At 39.8% G+C, this 20,604-nt stretch overlaps 1 protein-coding gene across 2 annotated transcripts in view; it reads left to right on the forward strand.

Moving 5' to 3' along the window:
- Positions 1-5,220: 5,220 nt before the first annotated feature.
- RABGAP1L (RAB GTPase activating protein 1 like) overlaps positions 5,221-20,604 on the forward strand; it is a 434,187-nt gene continuing 418,803 nt past the window's right edge. For both annotated transcript variants that reach the window (XM_033093083.1, XM_033093084.1), the window contains exon 1: positions 5,221-5,387. The gene's annotated coding sequence lies outside the window, so the exon portion shown is untranslated. The remainder of the gene's footprint in view (positions 5,388-20,604) is intronic.

The raw sequence follows: 20,604 nt of genomic DNA on the forward strand, positions 1-20,604 counted from the left end.
GCATAAATCGTTTTTCCCCTTCAAATTTGCAGCTTATATTTTATGTAGCAAAGGGAAACGAGACTAAAAAATGTCATGTGGGGAGGGAAGGGAGGTGGTAGAGAGGGCATGAATTTCCCTTGACTCAAGAGGAAAGTGGTAATTTTCCTAGCTTTACCATGAAAGTATGTGTAATTTTTGAAGTTGCTTTTCTGCAAAACATATGTACTTAAGGAATATTTCTTATATGTCCAAAACCTAAATTCTAGACCTGTGGCAAGTACTTCAAGGGGACTTGGGGTCCCTGCCAAAGCATTCCCTAGAGCCGGAAAAAAACACATCAGGGAGCAGAACTCCGCTAAAATGGCTGACGCCACATCTGCACAGAGGCAGCCTCCTTCTTTGACTATGTAGTTTCTTTACATTGTTAAAAAATAGAGTTTATTTTCAACAATTTCCTTCCATTGTTAAAAAGGAGTTCCTTTTCAACAATTTTTTTAACATTGTCAAAAAATTAATCAATTTCAGATTAATATGACAAACTAGGCTGACAAACTCTCTACCTTTCCAAAAATATAAAAGTGCCAAGATAATAACCTTAAAATTGAGAAAATAGATATTGCTAATTTCAATATTTTGAAAGCAAGAAAGGGGAATACCCCAGATTCTAGAAACAGAAAACCAGCATTAGAGGGACTGAAGCCAAGTCCATGCTGAAGCCCAGTGGTTCATGTGTTCATGTGGGTAATGGAACTGGAAACATGCTTGACACTGATATACTCGCGGGGAGGAACAGATGGGCCATATGTTGACCGTTGTTCAAGATTAGTGGTTAGCACATGAGGACTCACATACTTTTTATGCACTTACACACCTTTGTAATTAAAAGTTAAAATAAAACACGTCCTGGGTGCCAACCTATAGTTAGGTTGGCGAATCTCTTAGGAGTTGAGCATAGAGGTCTGCATTTTTCCTTTATAAACTTCCAAGGTGATTTTGTTACACATTAAAGAGGATCACTGCCCCAGACCAAAGAAAAGGACTGATGATGAGATGAATTTCAGACACCTGCCGCAAGGGATGGGAAAAGCAGCTTTTGGTAGGGGTCCTTATCGTCTCTTACCACATTACAGAAGTAGTGCATTGGCTAGTTTTCTTCAGAGACATTTATGGCTCTGCCTCCCTCCTCCACTGCTTGGAAACTTTGTGATCCATATATACATATTGTTGGATTTTGTTCTTATTCAGTTTTAAAAGGGTGATTGTAACATAGGTTTGGCTAATCATATAGGCACAGCATGATTTGCCTGAATTACTCGGACTTGCAGCACTACCTAAAGCTGTGAAATAATAAAGTTGATCTCTGGGCTCCTCTATTACTCTTTGTTCCCTCTGTGATTCCATCCTTCCTCAGGTTTCCAGTGTCTCTTTTTCAATCTTCCCACTATTAACAACAAACAAACAAAAAACAACACTCAAACACCATCCAATAAACTCATTTATACAAGATTACTGATTAAAGTCATGAAGTACTCTTTTCAGGGAAAGTTGATTTAAACAAGCCCCAGGATTTAAGTGAAAACTAAAAAAAAAAAAAAAAAAAAGTGTAGTATAGTGATGGGTTTTCAGGCATCAGGTAACCTAGTCAGGGAAGGATTTTTTTGGGTGGTCAAGTTCTTTTCTACATCCTCAGAAATTTTACCAAGTAGGTTGTTTCCTATTCTTCCCATTAGAACTATATTTTCAGAAAGTCAGATAATGGAACTACAGCTTTTTTTTTTTTCCTCTGTAACCAGACATGGAAAATTTAGCTTTGGCTACTAGTAATAAAAAGCAAAAAGCAAGCTTTCTTACATAGCGAAGAAAATTTATTGGCTCGGGGAACTCAGAGAAAGGGGTAGCCTTCAGGCTGGGGTTGAGTCCTTCCATCTTGTGTCGGCTTTATCCTCGGGCTGGCTTCCCTCAGGATAGCAAAGGCGGGGGGCGGTGCTACTGTAACTGTAGGGCTCACATCCACCCATCACACCAGCAAAGCACATTTCTTCTCCCAACAAACACAAGGTCTGGTCTTCTTTATGACTGGAACATTTAGACCTGCGTTAGTATCTACCCATGAATACTGACAGTCGCATGAGGACGACAAGATTAGTCTGACTGTACAGTCATTTGGGACCCACACCTGGAGCTGGAGCTGGAGCTGGGCCTGTTCACATTCAAATCATGAACTGCGTGGACAGAAAAGGGGTTCTATGCAAAGTAACCTCACAGGGCGATCTGATAATAAACTCGTAGCTGGGCAGGTCATGGTGGGTAGTCACGCCCCAGGCCTATAACTCCTTTAGTGAAAGTTTTAAAAACAAACCCTGAACACTGTCCTTACGCATCTAGGTTAACACCTTTGAAATGCCAGAAGCAATACCCCTCAACAGTGTAACCACCCTCAAGAGAGCACATCATCTTGACTGTCCAATCCCCACCTTGCTTTCTCTCACCTTCATGTAATCTCCCTTACATTCCCTCCTTCATTTCAAATGCATAACAGACACTGCAAAACTGTTATTCTCTGGAGCATTTGAAGTCTTACTTCCTGGCAATTGTCAGTTTGGCTCAAATAAATTCCTATGAAACTTCTTTACAGGTTTGGACATTCTTACATTGACAGCTGCCCCACAATTGCAGAGAAGAAACACATTCTGGGAGTCAACTAACAATGCCCATTATAAAGATATTATAATATTCTACCCCATTAAATGTCATAATTTAAACTCGTCCATTTTTGTTCAATGTTAAACTTGTTTCTAATTTTTTGGTATTATGACATTTTAAATTGGGAGTTGTGGACCTACATGAGGGAAACAGGGCAGTGTATGGTAAAATAGGGAATGTAGAAACTGGTGGGAGGAAAAAAGAGTGTGTGTCCTGTCGTTCGTTGATTGTCACCAGGTGAAAATATAAGTCCACTGTTACCAAATCTTCCACTTTTTAAAGAGAAGCCTGGCATGCATGTGAAATCTTCTGACTTCTAACTTTTACCTTTGGCTAATTTTTTTTGAAACACCATGCAGGTGCTTAAAAAACATTTGTGGGTTAGATCTGGACCTAAGCCACCAGTTTCTGTCATGCTATGAGTCATGCTATAATATTTTATAACACCTCCTCCAAAGCAAGAGCTTCAGTCCTTTTACGGACCAGCGTTGCTAGGATATTTTTAATGTAAAGGAAGTCGTAGTGGGGAGAGAAGTGAGCAGCACACATTATATGAAGACTGTTTTGTTATTAATTCTTTGGCATGTACTTAGAACTGTTTTCCTGATGGTAAGGATGAGTTTGTACCAAATCACCTTCACTGTCTCTTATCTAGGTTCTCTTGTGACTGGTCTCTTATCTAGGTTCTATTGTGAGGAACAGTTCAGTTTTACAGAATGACCCCTGGTGATTAGAGGTGTGACATGTGGCAATGGGACAGTTTTTCTTTTCCGTGTAACAAGGTGGTACATGGATTGATCCTGTAAGTAACTTAGATGCTATGCTAAGTTTAATGAAGAATTAATTGGCAACAGCCAATGGTGGCCATTATTATTGCTTTCAGAGACATATGGAACTGAATTTAGGACACCGTATTTATTTTGGACTTATCATTTAAACATTTTATTTTCTTTTTCCTTTGGCTAACTTTCTTTCTGAGTGCAGAGAATTACCACAGTGTTGCCCTGTTGCTCAAAGAGCTTCTCTCTAGTTAGAAGATACCAGAAGGCAGAAACTATGGCCTTTTCAATCTGTTGACTTTCTCATGGTGTCCAGTGTAACTTTACCAGTACTTTCTCTAGTAGAGGCTCAGTTCCTACTTGTTGGCTGATTTCTTAATTAGATACTGTATGTTTCAGGAAATCGACAGACTATTTGAGTTATTCTAACCCTAACTTTATTAAATATCTTATTTATTAAAAAAAACTTCCAGCATTTGAGTCAGGTAGATTTTTGGGATACAGAGGAAGGACCTTCTCAGGGAGGGGAAACACAGCATCCTTACAATACTCAATAGTCCCAGCATCTGTAGACATTTAAATTAGGAAAAAGGAAACAAGAAAAAGAACTAGAGAGAGAGGGCCCTTTGGCCAAATGTATTTCTCAGGGTAGCTTTTGGATCTAGGTGGACAAATGAGTGCACAGGAATTGAAGTGGGATGGAAAGGAGAGTTTTAAACTAAAGAAGACAGTCTAGAGCTCAAATCATTAGACACATACTTAAATCTTGCTGCCCTCTATTCACTTATCCATGCAACAACATTTGTGGATTTCTTTCTAGGAGCCTAACGCTATGCTAGGTATTATGGAAGATGTACAAAGACAGAAGCAGGTTCTCAAGGATTCTCTAGGGGGATAAAATATTGCACAGATTTACCTAGATAAGGTTGAATATTAGGTGACACAAACTTAATGGAGACAAAGTGCTTAGGAAATGGGCGAAATTTACAGGTCATTTCTGGCTGCAAGATCTAGGAGGGAGGAAGTCCATGGTTCAAGGATCAGTACAATATTCGTAGAGGAAAGAGAGTTGGTTTGTTTTATCTCTACCTAACGTAGCTTGTACGCCCCAGTTTATTACCCAAGAGGATGAAGAGGTCCAGATGAGGGCATGTTTTCTTTATATAAATACCAACCAGGGCTTAGCGCTTTCCCGTTGGTTCCCCGCAGGTTATTCCCGTCTTCTACCTCCCCCGAGTCCACAGAACCAACCAACAAGGGAGCGTTTCATGAGCACACGATACCGTTAAAGAAGCGCAGAAAAGAGTAACTGGAGAGAATTCGTTTTAAGGTGACGTCCCTGAGGATGACGGGGCGTTAATGAAAACGTGTAAACCAGGTTATGAGCAGGGGAACAATCGCCCCCAACTCAGAATTCTCTAAGGACTCCGTAACCGCTGGCAGGGCTTCAGCCCACTCCGCTCGGGCTGGAGGCCGCCCCTCAGCGAGCCCGCGCGGGCCGGCTCAGGGCGCGGACACCATTCCCGGGGGTTCTGAGGGGCGGTGGGCCTCTCGCCCCTTCCCGGGTCCCTACTCTAATAACCCGCGCTCTCCGCGGGCTCACTCTCGCCCCCAGCCCAACCGCGGCCAGGCCGGGCCGTGCGCGCCGCCGCCTTCAGGAGCGCGCACGCCGCGCCGAGGGGCCCGGACGCGCGCGCTCCCGACGCCCCTCCTCCTCCTCCTCAGCCCGCCCCCTCCCTCGCCTCTTCCTGCCAGCGGCCTCCCCCCTCCCTGTCCGCTCCCTCCGCCCGGCTCCCTCCGCCCTCCCGGGGCTCTGGCGGCCGCCGAGTGAACAGGACCTACCCGGCCGCAGAGCGCGGGCGCCGGGTGGGACGCGGGCGCCTGGCAGAGTTGTTGCGGCCCTGCGGGCGGAGACGTGAGAAGGTGAGGCGGGGCGGCCTCCTAGGGGCGGGCGGGCTGACGGGCGGCCGGGAGCGACGGGCCGGGCCGGGGGTGTTGGCGCCGGGTCTGAGCCAGGGGTGGGTTGAGGAGGGGGCCCGGCCGGGGATGGGGTGCGAGAGGACCTCGGGAGGAGGGCACGGGGCGAGCTCGGGACTGTCGATCGCTGCCCGGACCCCGCCGTCCTCCCGAGTGGCCGCTGCTCGCGGCCGGGGCGGGCGGGGTCGCTGCCCCTCACCTGGGGGCGGGGTAGTGACTGGGGCGCTCGCCTCCAGCTGTGCCCTCCTGACATTGTCGCCGCCTCAGCCGCTGCCGCGTCGTGGCTGCTGCCGAGTTCGCAGTCCCAGCAGCCCTGCGTCCGGGTGTGTGTGGTTAGGGTATTTTCTTGCTCACACTCAGGCTTCTGTGAGGGACCGTGTCTGGCCCTCGCACTCCCCCTGTCTCCGCCGATCACTTTGCTCCGCTCCTACTGTTGATGCTTGTGGTTTTGCAGTCTGGGATGGGCTGCATCCCGGGCAGATCTGTACCTGCAAGGAATGCCCCGCTTCAAAGTTGACCGCCTGGCCGTGACAGACACCCCTCGTGCAGGCTGTGGGTGCTCAGTGCCCTGATAACTGAGTCAAACTTTCTGAGACTTGGCTAGTACTCTGCACTGGTCGCCAACGGCGCAGGGTTGGGCAGCGGTGCGTCAGCATGTGGAAAGGGGCCACCGGCCAGCGGGAGGTGACGGGGTGCTCGGGGGCTGGACTGACAGGGTTTCTGATCCCAGGGCAGTGTGTCCAGATGCTTGTGTTTCCGTTTTGTGCCTCTCAGATAGGATTATCTTAGAAAATGTACCAGAACTTAGGTGGTCAGTGGCAGAATTGAAGATTCATGCAACTGAAGGGAAATGCCAGGCAATTAACACTGTGACAGAGAGGAGAACTTTTGCTAGCTTGACAGATTTCAGCGCTGACTGGACACTGATTTCAAGGCCTGCATTTTTCCCATACTGGAAAGTTGAGGCATTTTAAATACATTTTAAATTTTCTTGTGCATGGTGGGAAGTACGCAATTGCTTGTTACAATTCTGAAAACACAATTTCATGAAAACCTTCTGACTTTTTTCGTGATAGTGTTTATATTTGATTTCTGCTGCACTTCTGCAGATATCTAATACTGTGACATCAGAAGATACAAACAGGAAGTTTGCTTGTAGTCAAATTGGAAGTGGATTTTGTCCACGGAAAGTACTGGTCCAGAAGTTGTTATCCCTGGAAAACTGGCCTATGATTCATTATCTCAACAGATAGTCCCGTATGAAACTGATGATGAAATTGCAAAGGAGAAAGACCAGATGAATTTTATGTATACCTTATCATCAAATTGTATTAAATGCGTACCTTCTTGGGGAGGGAGTTGAGACTCTGAGTAAGTGGTATCTACCATGTTTCCCTGAAAATAAGACCTAGCCGGACCATCAGCTCTAATGCGTCTTTTGGAGCAAAAATTAATATAGTATAGTAAAAATAAGATGGGGTCTTATATAATATAATATAATATAATACCGGGTATTATATTAATTTTTGCTCCAAAAGATGCATTAGAGCTGATGGTCCGGCTAGGTCTTATTTTCGGGGAAACACGGTATATTAAATCAGTTCAAAATGTGCTCTGGTATTATGTATTAATAAATCATCTGGGGAGAATTGGATGTAGTTGGGCAGCGGTTATATGTAAATATATAACCTACTTTGTGTTCTGGAAAGCTGGAAACAGGTAGTGGAGTAGGTCCTAGTACTATTGGGACATGTAGTGAATATACCAATCAACATAAAAAGCTGTGACTATAAATATATGAAGTGTTCTTGGGGCTTGAGTTATTTGATGACAAGTTTTGTATGTTGTAGTTGTAATATTCTGAGAATTTTTATTCCTTTGCTGTTCGTTTCATGGTTAATATCATTTTCTTTTCACTTTAGTAGTTATGATGTTTTTTATTAGAAAGACAGAATTTTCTTTGGCATATGAAATAGGAGTTTTCATGTTTATCAGCTCACAAAGTCTAAACTTCTGACTTCTAAAAGCTTGTACTTGAATTTTTTTCTTTGTCTTAACCCATACTTGAACTTGCTAAATTGCTGTATATTTATTTGAGCTCAGATTTTACAGCATTAAAGCTGAAAGTCTTTTTATCCATTCTTTTGGAGTAGTCAAAAGAAGGAATTCTGTTGTGCAAAGTAAAAATATTGTGAGTGGGAGAATAGCCAGGCTTCTAGAGATTAACTCTGAAGAGAGTAGTAGCTAAGTAGCAAAAATGTCTAGTTATTGAGGGTGTAGAACTGGGTCTGCATTCCATTGTCTTGAAGTGGTGTGGGGCTGACTATGGCTGGATAGAGGGTGTTTGGAGAGTGAAATCGATATTGTAGCCTGTGGGATTCCCAGGCACAGAGCTTTTTCGCTATGTCTCACAAGTTTCAATGAGTTGCTACATGTGTACAGCTCATGCCTTATATAAATAGGTCAACCCCTGGGTCTGAAGATGACCAGCCGTCCAAGGCTATTCCAGCCTCTGGTTCTTCAGAGATAGCTCAGAAATTTCTTATGGAGACAGTTTTATGAACATTTGCCGTCACAAGCAGTGGAGGAAGAGAAAGTACAGCCTCGAGCCTGAGTTATGGGAAAGCATACTCAAGTTTTAAGGAGAGATTTAATATGCTGAGCATGGAGACTTGATTTGACTCTTGGCTTTTCAGAGTGAGGAATAATTTTCACTTTATGGCTAGTGTTTGCAGTTGGGTATAAGGATGTGAAAAAAAGGGGACTCTAATAAGGAAGAGTTAATGGGATTAAGCAGAACTTGTATCTCAACATTCTCCTTTTCATACTTCATTTATTTTCCATGTTGTACTCATTCAACAGATAGGATGCCATAATTGTTTAAGTATAGCAAGTTTGTGCTCATGCTGACTCCTTTTTGGAAAATTTTTTTTCTTTTTTTTTGGTGTAATTTTTGGGGATTTTCCTGGGAAACTTTTAGGCACATATTCATATTTCAGTTCATTTGGAGTTAGATTTGGGCAAAGATTATTAGTATATTTGAAATTCTGAGCCTTCTTGTTTTCTAAATAGCCTTAAAAATAGAAAATACAATTCTTTATAAACACTCATGAAAAATCTGGTCACAGACTGTGTTGTGATAGACATAGTACAGCCAAAAATATATTCAAGAAACTTCCCCTTGCCTCACCCAGTTTAGTAAGCTTAAATAAGAAGTAAGAAAATAAGAAAGTATTTTTTTTCAAAAAAAGCCTGATTTTCCCAGAATATCATGTCTAACAACTGTTTGCTGTGGTGTTTTTCCCCTTGTCTATTCTAAATTCAACAAATACTGTAAGTCTCTAATCCATGGCAAAAACTTAATTCCAGTAGGGAATTCTCAGTAAGGAGATCTTGTTGACTGATGCAAGCCTATTCTGGAGAATTTGGCTGGGAAACATCAGGTATGGAAAGTTACTTTTTTACAGTACTGGTTTTCTCTGTACCCAGGTTCGCAGAGGGGTGGTGGCATGGGTACAAATGTCACAATACTTGTTTTTTTTTTCATACTATAGATTTCTTCTTTTTTTCCTCCTTGTCTCCCTGCAACCCTTCAGTAAAAGAGCCACTGCTACTTGTAGGAATATGGTGTGTCCCTTAGGTTTGCAGGCTGAACAAAAGTTGAGAACACTGGCCTTTCACTGATACTTCCGAAGCCAAATTTCCACTATCTGTGATTTGCCTTCTGGTGATGTCCGTAGGCATCTCTGTTAACTCTCATTTTTGAAGAGAAATACAAATTGTGGTGGTGAAGCGACTACCTATGGAACCAAGAATAAGATTTATTGCATTGTGTAGTATACAGGGAAGAGACTAGGTGATTGTTTAGCGGAATACTTACTAAATTGTTTTGACGAAATTGTTTTGACTCATACTGAGAAATATTAATACATATACCCTGATTCAAAACACACACACACAAACACATACACGCATACACAGATGAAGTTGAAAGAAAAGTTTGGCGAAACGAGGTCCTTTTCAGGACCTTGCTGGAGCTGGCTTGTCATGCTGGTTTGCACGGGCAATTATGCCTTTCTCTTCCCACTTTGCTCCATGTTCAGTGACATCATGTTGGTAGCTTGAAACTGGCCATAGTGGGAGTATTTATATCAGGGAAATCAGCAAATGGTAGATTCATTTTATTAAAAAAAAAAAAAAAAGAAAAGATGAGTTTGGACCCCAAATTGATTTTACAGCCAGCTAACGTAACAGCCCACAGTGGTTCAGTCCTCCTCTTCACTTTGCAGATATACACACTAAGAGACTGAAGTTCAAGGTCATACAGGTAGTTATTAGCAAAGCCAGGTCTCCAGACTGCTAATTTGGAGTTGTTTCTAGTGGGCTTCTCTCCTCGCTTGACTCAAGCCATTCATGAAGGTCAGTTGGAGTGCCTAATATTTGCAAGACATCGTGTTTAAGACAGTTTGAGTGGAGATGAATAAGGCATGAACCTTGCTCCTGTGGGGGGTTTAATATGGAAACAAAGATACGGCAGAAAGTAATATGTGGCAAAGAGATAAAGATAAGATGCTACCAGTTTAGAGAGAGGAGGGAGAGATTACTTTTAGTTGAAGGGTAAGGGAAAAGGTGACTTTTAAACCATGCTTTGAAGAGTGCGTAGGATTTGGACATGGTGAAATAAGACAACTGTTGTGGAGAGAAAGGCCTTCCTGGACCAGGATGATCAAAGGCCTGGAGGGAAGAGCCAGGCAAGAAAGAGTCAGCACCAGATGGTGAAGAGCCTTGATTGCCAGTTTTCCTTTCTGCTTTTCAGTTGATCTTTCATTTTTGTCTCTGGAGTTACCCAGTGCTTCTTCACATTAAATAAACTTTATATGCTGTGCTCCTGATTAGACTATGACCCAGAGAGCACTTAGGTATTGATCCTTAGAGGAAAAGCTGAAGGGAAAAGTATCAGTGTTAGAGAAACAACCTTGAACTTTCCAATCCTAAAACTGTCGGAAAGGGAACGAACAATATTTTCTTTGTAAGGAGATACCATTATTTTTTGTTTTGCCAAATAGACAGCATCAGATTGGCTGCAGCAGAACAGGAAACAGTTTTGAAAATCTTTTCAAAGCGCCCTCTACGCAAAAAATGTGATTTCTAAATGATGGGGTCTTAATTTTTGGAGGCAGGTCTGGTTCAGGCAGAAAGTCAGTTTATGTAGATCCCTGAGCTGACCAGCTTTCAGAATTTAGGGCAGCAAGGCAGGGCATTTCATACCACAGCCTGCTGTGTTGGATTGATAGATGCTCTACTCAGAGAAGTTCCTTGGATTTCACCGCTTATGTGTGTCCCAGCCTATATGACTGAGGATGTTTTGAAGTCCTGGATGGAGCTTGCCTTATTCCACAGGGGAATTAGGTGGCTAGAAACGAAGATAAATGGCAGTAGGTTGTGCCTGTTAATCACATTGAAGCACTGGGGTTAGTTCTCAAGATTTTCTGCCTGCTTTTGATTTCACACTTACTGCTTCTAATTAAAATGATGCAGTCAATTTGAAGAAGCTTTAGTCTCTTTGACCCACTAGTTCTATAAAGGTAAAAGCTTTTTAGACTGTTGCCCAGGTAACAACACATACAAAGACTGTTGGAAGTGTGTGGAAAATTTTGGTAATCTTGGTAATGAAGTTGCTATAGTAAATAACTGCTCGGTTGGTGAAAAGCTGGGTTACTTCTGGATGGTTGACAAAGAGTTTTGGATGAGCTTTGGTTCCAAAATAAGTATGAATTGTGTCTTTGCCATACTGTTTTCCTCATTTATTTAAGCTCTGACATGTATATTGTCCTGTCGTTTCAGGAGGTTTCAGCAGTTTCATCTGAACTGCTCCACAAGCTAGCACACCCAGTAGCCTGATAAGAGTAAGATGTGGCCTGCCTCAGATACTGCACACCAGTTAAATGGAGTAGCTAATCACGTTAGCGCAGAGTTGTTTTCTTTTCTTTCTTTCTTTTTTTTTTGAGACCTGTTAGGCTTCCCAAAATGAGTTTGTTAGAACCCTTCCAAATTTTCTATCATTTTTTTTTTGGCAATATAAAATGTATAAAACATCCTTAATTTAAACTATGCAAACATTTTCCAAGGATATAGACATTCACATAGTGTGTATGTGTGTATGTATGTACACACACACACACACACACCCATTAGTTGTTGGAATTTATGGTGAAAATAGTGTACCTGGCATTGACTAAAAACAAGCATCTGACCTTTGAAGACTGTCATGTGAAATAGTCATAAATATGAAAGTTATGCAAACCCAACGGGATTTTTTGTATGCCAAATTCCAAGAAAGGAGCACATTTTAAAAAGGAAGTGTGGAATTCACTCATGTACCAGTGAATGATTTTTCAACCTCTCCCCTACCCCACATATACACTTAAACATTTTGCCCTCATTATTAGCAGTAATCAAAATTACAGGACTTTTGAAAACAGACTTCCACTACAGAGGATGCAAATAACAAACACTATTTTTAGAAAAACTACAAACCTGTGGTTTTTGTTTTTAAGGTTTAAGAGACACATAACACTAGTTATTGATAAACCGTGTAGAGTATTTATTCTGTGCTTCAAGATATATTTGTCATTTTGAGGCCCTCTACTAACGAGCATTATGTAAATGCAAATGGTTGTTAGAGAGGTTATTAGGTATTTCCTTGAGTAGTTTGTTTCTTTGTAGTAAATTAATTTTGTTCTGACACTTTCAATAGATTATACTGTAGTGAAAAGTCAACCATTAAAGGGAGTCTATACATATACTAGCAACAATCTGATTTCTTAGGTGGTTTTACAGTAATTTTGTTATTTTGGCAGCTATCTGCCATCAGATCTTATTTATTGTTTTAGTTCCACAAACTTCTTCTCTCATGAACTGTATTCTTTCATTTTAAATCTTTGTCTCATATTTGTCCTGCTGTTCATGGCCAAGTTTGGACTAATGTTTTGATTTGCCTTTGTCCCAGTCTTTCTGTACAAAGATGTATTACGGTCCATCAAATTGGTACTGAATTGTAATTCAGTTAATGTCTTCTTTCCTCCATCCATTTTCCCTCTCAGTATTCTAGAACTGACTCTAACACTAACCCAAGCTTCCTGGTAGTTAATGGGAAAATGAAATTAGATATTATTATCCAAATCCTAGGACCACCAATTTGCCAACACTAGTGAACCTATGAAATGTTTATGCATGAGTTATGCAGCTTAATTTTTCACTAATGAGTCTAGGCCTCTAGGTTTTTGTTTTTGTGTGTGTGTGTGTGTGTTTCTAAATTCTGGCTGCATTTTATATTTCTTATCAACATTGTTGATAGTTTGATAGATGAAACAGGTTTCTCCTGTTGCACTTGGTTTCACAAACAATAAAATAGCAATCTCTACAATTTGAAGATACCAGGTAAAGTTTTTAAAAGATAATCTAATAATAGTAGGTTAGAGAAGCCAGTTTGTTTAGCAATTAATGTGATGCTTTCCATTTTACATATAAATTTCCTTATTTTTGCATGCTAATTATAGTGAAACTTTATTATGTTCCACTGAGCATTTACTTTTCTAAGTGAGAGCTTTAGCAATTTTGTACTTTTGAGAATTTTGTTTGGAAGAGGATTACAATAGTAGATTTTAGGAATTTTGGTTGGCTAAGGGGCGACTGGGTGGGTGAAGAAAAGTAGTGATCAAGGTGCAGTCACTAAAAACATTTTTGGTTTTGTGGAAGACAATGTAGGTAGAACAGAGGACCTTACTTCTTGATCTAGTGCTGCTCTGAGATTCAGAGAGAGTAAGTGATTTGCTAGTTTTTTTTCTTTTTGCATAATAATAATAATAATAATAATAATAATGAACTAACATTGTTTATATGGGTTAGTCATTATATAATGTGCATTATCTAGTTGATCTTCACAAAAACTGTATGATACCGGAGTGATTATAATATTCCCAGTGTGCAGATGAGGAAACAGGTTTAGAGAAGTTCAGTAACTTGCTTAAGATCATAGAGGTCTTTAAGGGGCAGGTCTCTTTAGCTCCGAAATCTGCTTGTAGTGACTCTCAACTCCTGCTCTATATTGCTGATTCTTTACATGGGGATGATGATACTTTCTTGCCTGTTTCATTGGCATGGTTATGAGAAACAAAAAGGGTAAGATTTACAGAAGAACACCTCTAAGTGTGCCTGGTGTTTTCATTTTACTGGATAGTTTTTGAGAAACCAAAGAAATCTTTGAAGTAGATAAGCACATATATTACTTTGTAATCACTAACGACATAAAATAAGTCAAACAAGTGAATATTTGAAAGGCTGCCATCTGCAAAGTAGAAGACATACTTTGTGTGTGTGAGTCCAGAGGTTCACTGAGTGAAAGGCGAAGGAAGGCAGGGTGTATTGAATAAAAAGTGGACTGGATTGTTTCTAGCAACCTGAACTCTCTCTGCAATGAGGAGGAGCACATGTAAATAACATTAGGGGACCCTAAGGTCCTTCCAACGTTAAGAATCTATGAGTCTTTGTAATGGGTGACTTTTCTTCTATTCTAATACCTCCGAATAGCTAGATACACTCCAAATAACATTTTTATTTTAGCTTGGATCATCAATAGTCACCATTCTTTTTGATTTTAGTTTAGTTTCAGGTGTACAGCGCAGTGGTTAGGCATTCTCTATCACACATAATCTATGATGTGATCCCCCCAATAAGTCCAGTGCCCATCTGACACCCTACATAGTCTTTACAGCATTATTGATTATATTCCCCATACTGTACTTCACTTCCATGTGACGAGAGTCACCATTCTTTAAATGTCAATTTCTTGCCCTTAGGTTGAACAAAAGTTATAGTTGCCTGGGAAAAATATAGTTATGTCTTTTTGCTCTCCCCCGTAAGAGAAAAAGATGTCTTTGAGGGTGCAGTGACTAAAACAGCTTAATCGTAGGTTGTCACGTGCTTGTACTTCATACTTTTCTTATGACTTTCCCTTAAATTTAGATTTCCTGAGTATGATTTTCAGAAGAAAGTTAATCTCATGGTGGGTATGAAAGGTCGTTTTTATTATATGGAGCGTTACAGCTTTATGGCTTTTTATACAGTTGGTTTTATTCTCTGACATTGTTTATTCAACAGGCATTTGTAAGACAGTGTATGGATTTAGTGCTAGGGCAGCGGAGATAAGAAAGAGTCTGTTAAGGACCTGACAGTCGTACCGGAGAAACAGAAACACAGTGGAGTGTTGCAAGGCTGGGGCAGCTTCCAGAGCATCCTGTTTTCCTCCTGTTGTGATATTCATACTAATAGCATGTATTGTAACTTGCCTGTTTTTGCATTAGACTATAGGCTTTTCAACAGCAAAAGTCCGTTTTCTTTAAGGCTCTGAAATTGGTGTGCCCTCGGTTTGAATCTTGGTTCCGTGTGGCACTGGGGAAGTTATCTGTGGAAGGGGGGATAATAGTACTCATTACACAGGATTATTCATCTTGAATAAGTTAACAATTATAGAGGAGACATAGCAGTTCTTGGCACAGAACTCAATTCGCATAAATGTTTTCTTCCCCTTTCTTTCTTGTGTGTCTGGCACTTAGGACTTTCAATCATACTTTTTTTTTTTTTAATTGTATTGGGGAATATTGGGGATCAGTGTGTTCCTCCAGGGCCCATCAGCTCCAAGTCGTCGTCCTTCAGTCTAGTTGTGGAGGGCACAGCTCAGCTCTAAGTCCAGTCGCCGTTTTCAATCTTTAGTTGCAGGGGGCACAGCCCACCATCCCATAGGGAATTGAACCGGAAACCTTGTGGAGAGCTCGCGCTCTAACCAACTGAGCCATCCGGCCGCCCCTCTGCCAACTCAGCGGCAGCTCATTCTCTTCAATCTAGTTGTGGAGGGTGCAGCTCACTGGCCCATGTGGGAATTGAACCAGCAACCCTGTTGTTCAGAGCTCACGCTCTAATCAACTGAGCCACCTGGCCTCCCTCAATCATACTTTTTAAGTGAATTCGTGAGCTATATGTTAGAACTGAATTAGATCTATCATCTATCTATCTATCTATCTATCTATCTATCTATCTATCTATCTATCTATCTATCTATCTATCTATCATTAACCTTATTAAATGAAAATCTCTTAAAATGAATAATAACTAGTACATAAAAATACAGTCTTTGAGCTACATGGGAGCAAATTATTTTGTCTCCAAGTTAGATTACCAGCCTGAAAAACTTTGTCCAGCCCTTGTTAAGCTTGTAATTGTTTTGATGGCAGTGGGTTTCAAGTGGGTGGAAAAGATTGTAGAGTCTCTTTACCTGGACTTGCTGCTTTCTGACCTTGTCCATTTGTGTTGGTGGCTGTGCCCCTCATTGCCATCGTCTTGGCCTTTTTATGAGGGGATTGTTATTGATCTATTTTTTGGGGAGGAAGGAACCCTGAATCTGACAGACTTACTATGTGACCTTGGGTAAGTAATCCTACTTTGGGGTTCATATATCTGTAAAATGGAAGTACTAATCCCTCATGACTGTGAAATTTAAGGAATAAAGTAGGTGTCAGGTGCCTAGAAGGTGCTCCGTACGTACACGGCTGGTATTCTCAGCCCTGCTACCAAGGTGGAATCCGCAGGATTCCTTGTTTAGTGGTAACTTTAATCGACTGCAGGAAACCAAGAAATAGGGTGAGGGAGAGAGAAGTGGGTGACCTGGGGACTGAGGGCAGAGAACCTGTGCCCTTGACCTCCAGGGGAAGACGAGGATGGGGAGGGCGTGTGGCTTTCTGTGAAAGGCCAATAGGTGGAACCAGATTGGATCAGATGTGGCGTAACATCTATATTCCGGCTGAAAAGCTGATAAACTGGATGGGTGGAATTTTGGGTTTCTTTTGGTTATTAAAATGCTTACTTGATTAGAGAATGATTTTTTTCTGATTGAGCTGAGTCTAATTTATTCAAGGCTTATGGACTGTTGAATCGTTTTATGATAATGTGTTAAGACATTTCAAGGAATGAAGTTATTTTTTTTCCCTTTAATGTCACAAGCTGTTGAGGTCTATATGCTGCTATGCTAGTGGTATCTGCTATTTCATTGCATCTCTGCTGTTGGCAAGGCACCGTGTTAGGTGCTGTGGAGGAATGTAAAGAAGTATGAAGCATAAACCACGTGTTTCAGGAACTTGGCTGTGGTGGCGAAACTAATATACACATGTGTTAAAAATAACTGATTTTTAAAAAGAGCAGAATTACTGACAACAAACAAACATGTTCTCTGAGTCCAGTATCCTAGCATCATTTGTTTAAAGATAAATAGTTTTGCTGGGAGACTTTCTTAGGCTGCTGTGCATGCCAGTGTTACAAATCAATAGAAAAATTGGAGACTGAAGTTTTTGGCTAATGTTAATCTTTCATTTTATTTGAATATATTAGAATTGTCTTGTATTTTCTTCACTAATATCGTCTACGGATTTTAAAAATTATCTATACATTTTAAAGTGTCTTTATTTTGATACCTTCAAATGTGATTGTTGAAAAGTTGGTAAATTGTTCTATGTATCATTCCAAAGTAGATTAAATTAAATCATCATGATTTAGATATTTTCCTATGACAGCATTTTATCTTAATTTTTGTATCACTTGAAAAAAATCAGAGTAGTGCCATGTTTATTATTGAATTTGCCTGCAGTATCTTTCATACTTAAATGGTCACATTTTGATCAAAAGAAGCATCGCTTTCACCCCCTGCTTACCTTGCCTAATGTTATACTTGGATATCAGTGACTCTCTAGTCAGAATGCTCTCTCCTTCGAATTTCCTGGTGCTGACCTCTCCTTGTCATTCAGATCTCAGCTTTCTCCATTTTCTCTGAATCTTTCCCAAGCCGCCCAGTCTGAAGCAGTCCTTGATCCTCCAGGCTTGCTCTGCCACCGTGCCCTATGTAGTGTAATTCAAAATACCCCATCACAGAAACTCTCCCTCCTTTCTTCCCACTCCACAGTAGCTTGTAAGCTCCTTGAGAGCAAGGACTTACATTTCACTTCTGCCATCTGTAGAGCTTTGAATAAAGCACTCAAAATTTTGTTTATTATTGAATGAAGCAGAAATTCTTGCCCCTAACCAGCTTTAAGGCTTTCTTGAAAATTCTTTCACTTCATTATCCCTTGGTTTCTTCCTCGCAAAATGGGTGGAGGATTGAAGAGGAAAGAGATTGAATTAGGATAACTCTAAAATCCCTGTCGTTTAAAGGCCTGCCATTAGCTTGATGTGAGCTATGAGTACTGATATAATGGTGCTGATGAATTTGTGCTGAACTACTTAGTTTCTTACTGTCTTCTCTTGAAACCAGTAGTACATATTTATATTTGCAAAAGGACTGACAGCACTGGAGAATCCACTCTGATTGTAGAATGAGGTTTCTAGATTATTTGATTTCTGTTCTGATGATCAAATTAATTAAGATAAATTTCTTTGGCATATCCAAGTATTAGGTTGAATGGATCTTTCTGGTATTGACTCTATAAGGAAATTTGAATCATGTCAACTTTTTAATTATTTTTAATTATGAGAGTTATGATGTATATGAATCATAAGTTGAGATAATATTCATATAAATAAAATGGGAGTTTATATAAAAAGTAATGTTTGTAGTAATTTCTGGGAGGCAGTGGGGATTGTAGATATAAACTATAATTTTTCATTTTGCCCATATGACTAGAATTTTAGACAGTTGGTCCTTTCATTCTTCACTTGGGAAAGCATTGTAATGAACAAAAACATTTTTGAAATGGGTTAAGGAAATAAGCAGACAGTTGATAGAAGAGGAAATACGACCTATAAGCAACTGGTTAGTTAGATCTTCTCACTAATCAAAGAAATGTTTATTAAAGCAAAATAAATACTATTTTATGCCTATTTAAAATTTTTTGAAAATAGTAATATGTAATACTGGTTATTGTTTGGAGTTAATGGTTAGAGTTTTGTAAAGCAGGGATATGTAAATACTGCTAGTGGATTACAATTTGGCCATATATATCTAGAATTGTTAGACTATTCATAACCTTTTAATAAACATTTGATTTAGTAATTTAGAAATTGAGAATATCCTAAAGCAATAACTATAGAAAAAAAGGAAAAGATAAAAAACAGGTGTTTCAGGAGAATATTCAGAGCATAATATTTATAGTAGCAGCATATTGGAAGCAACTTAAATTTCCAACAATGGGAGACTTTAAGTTATTATAGATACACTTATTCTGAGATCTATTATGTAGCATGAAAATAATTACAGTTAGCATAAAGAAATACTTATACATTTAAGGAATAGTGAATATAACCATTTAAAGTATATAAGAACAAGATGAGGAATTCAGTAGAATGCTAATTGTGTTAGCATGATAGGATTATGGAATTTTTTTTGTTTTCTAAATTTTCAAAATTTATGTAACCTTTATAATGAAAAATGTGTAAACTCAGATTTTGCTACCTTTGATAATTTGTTAGTATAACTGTGGTTGCTAGATTTAGCAAATAAAAATACTTTGGGACATACTTCTACTAAAATTTTTTGTTTATCTGAAATTCAAATTTAAATTGGGTATCCTGTGTTTTGTCTGATAACCCCAAGTGTAACGTATTTTAATTATAGTTAAATGTTAATTGAGAAATGTTGGGACACTCTCGTTCCCAAATAATTCTGTTGTTTTTAATTCCATTAACTTAAAAAAAATACTAGGATTATTTAGCTGGAAGAATTTTTCTTAATGTCTGGTTTTATTTTAGGACTAGTTTTTAGGTGATGCTTGAAGGAAATATGCTTCAATGTTTGGCAAAAGTAATTAAAAAATCTTACTGTTTAACAAATGTGTATGATCATTTTTTGTGTACTTAATACAATGATAATATTAGATGCTGTCTGTTTACATTAGGTAGAAGGATGATGTGTGAAGCTATCAGTCTTAAAAATAGTGGCATTTCTGCAGTGGAACATCTCATATCTATATCTGGGAAGGTGCTTTCCTTATAGCACACTTTTTAGTAAAGTGTTTGAGAGGTCAAGAAAATTGGAATAGCAGGAAAGGGGAAATAGGACTGTAACTACTCTACTTTGAAAACTGGGACTTTTTGTAAATTTCACATTTGAAGTGAAAATAAAATGACATTTATTAAGAAATTCCAGCAGTTTTCTAAGTCTTCAAGGAAAAAAATAGATAATCTTTCCACAGAACAAAATGTCATAACTTTTTGGTTTGAGAAATATAATATGAAATTTGCTTACCAGAGGGAAAGTAAGGGAGGGAGGAGGTAGCAAAGGGCAAAGGGGGTCAAAGATATGTTGATGGGAGGAGGTTTGGCTTTGGGTAGTGAATACACAATGCAATATACAGATGATGTATTATAGAAATGTACACTTGAAACCTATATAATTTTATTAACCAATGTCACCCCAATACATTTTATAAAAAAAGGTTTGGGGATCCAACTCAAGATGAGTCATATGAAAATGAAGATTAATTTAGTAATCGTTGTTGATGAAGTTAATGTATTCACACTCAAGGCCTTTGATGTTCTAGGTGCTAGGTGACCAGGTAGAGACCCTGCCCTCATGGAGTTCAGCGTTTCAGGAGGTTGTCGGGATTACAGTGCTCAGTGACCAGCACAATGACAGGGCCACATGAGCTGCGCTGGTAGCTCGGAGGATGGCCATCTTACCCGGAAGAGCAATGACGTCCATGTTGAGAAGAGTAGGAGTTAGTCAGGGACATTGACGTGGGTTGCTGGAGGGTAAGAGCAGATAAGAGGGCTCAGAGCTGGAGAAGAACATAGCACGTTTGAAGAAGGAGAAAAGAAAGCTCAGTGTGGGTGGGACAACAGGTGGTGTAAAGGTAAGCAAGGGCCGGGTAATGCGGGGCCTTATATCATTAAGAAGTTTGGGCTTTATCCTAAGAATAGTGTGACATCAGATTTTTGTTCCAGAGGGATTATTTTTGCCTGGGTTTATAGAATGTAAAAAGTAGGGCTGGAGTCAGGAAAACCATTTAGAAAATTATTACGACTATCCAGGTAAGTGAACTAGGGTGGACGTAGTAAGGATGGAGAGGATTTAAGAAGTTTTTGTGAGGTAAAATCAATAGGACTTTGTGATATATTAGATTTA

Source organism: Rhinolophus ferrumequinum, chromosome 22, assembly GCF_004115265.2.
Source record: "Rhinolophus ferrumequinum isolate MPI-CBG mRhiFer1 chromosome 22, mRhiFer1_v1.p, whole genome shotgun sequence".
NCBI lineage: Eukaryota > Metazoa > Chordata > Mammalia > Chiroptera > Rhinolophidae > Rhinolophus > Rhinolophus ferrumequinum.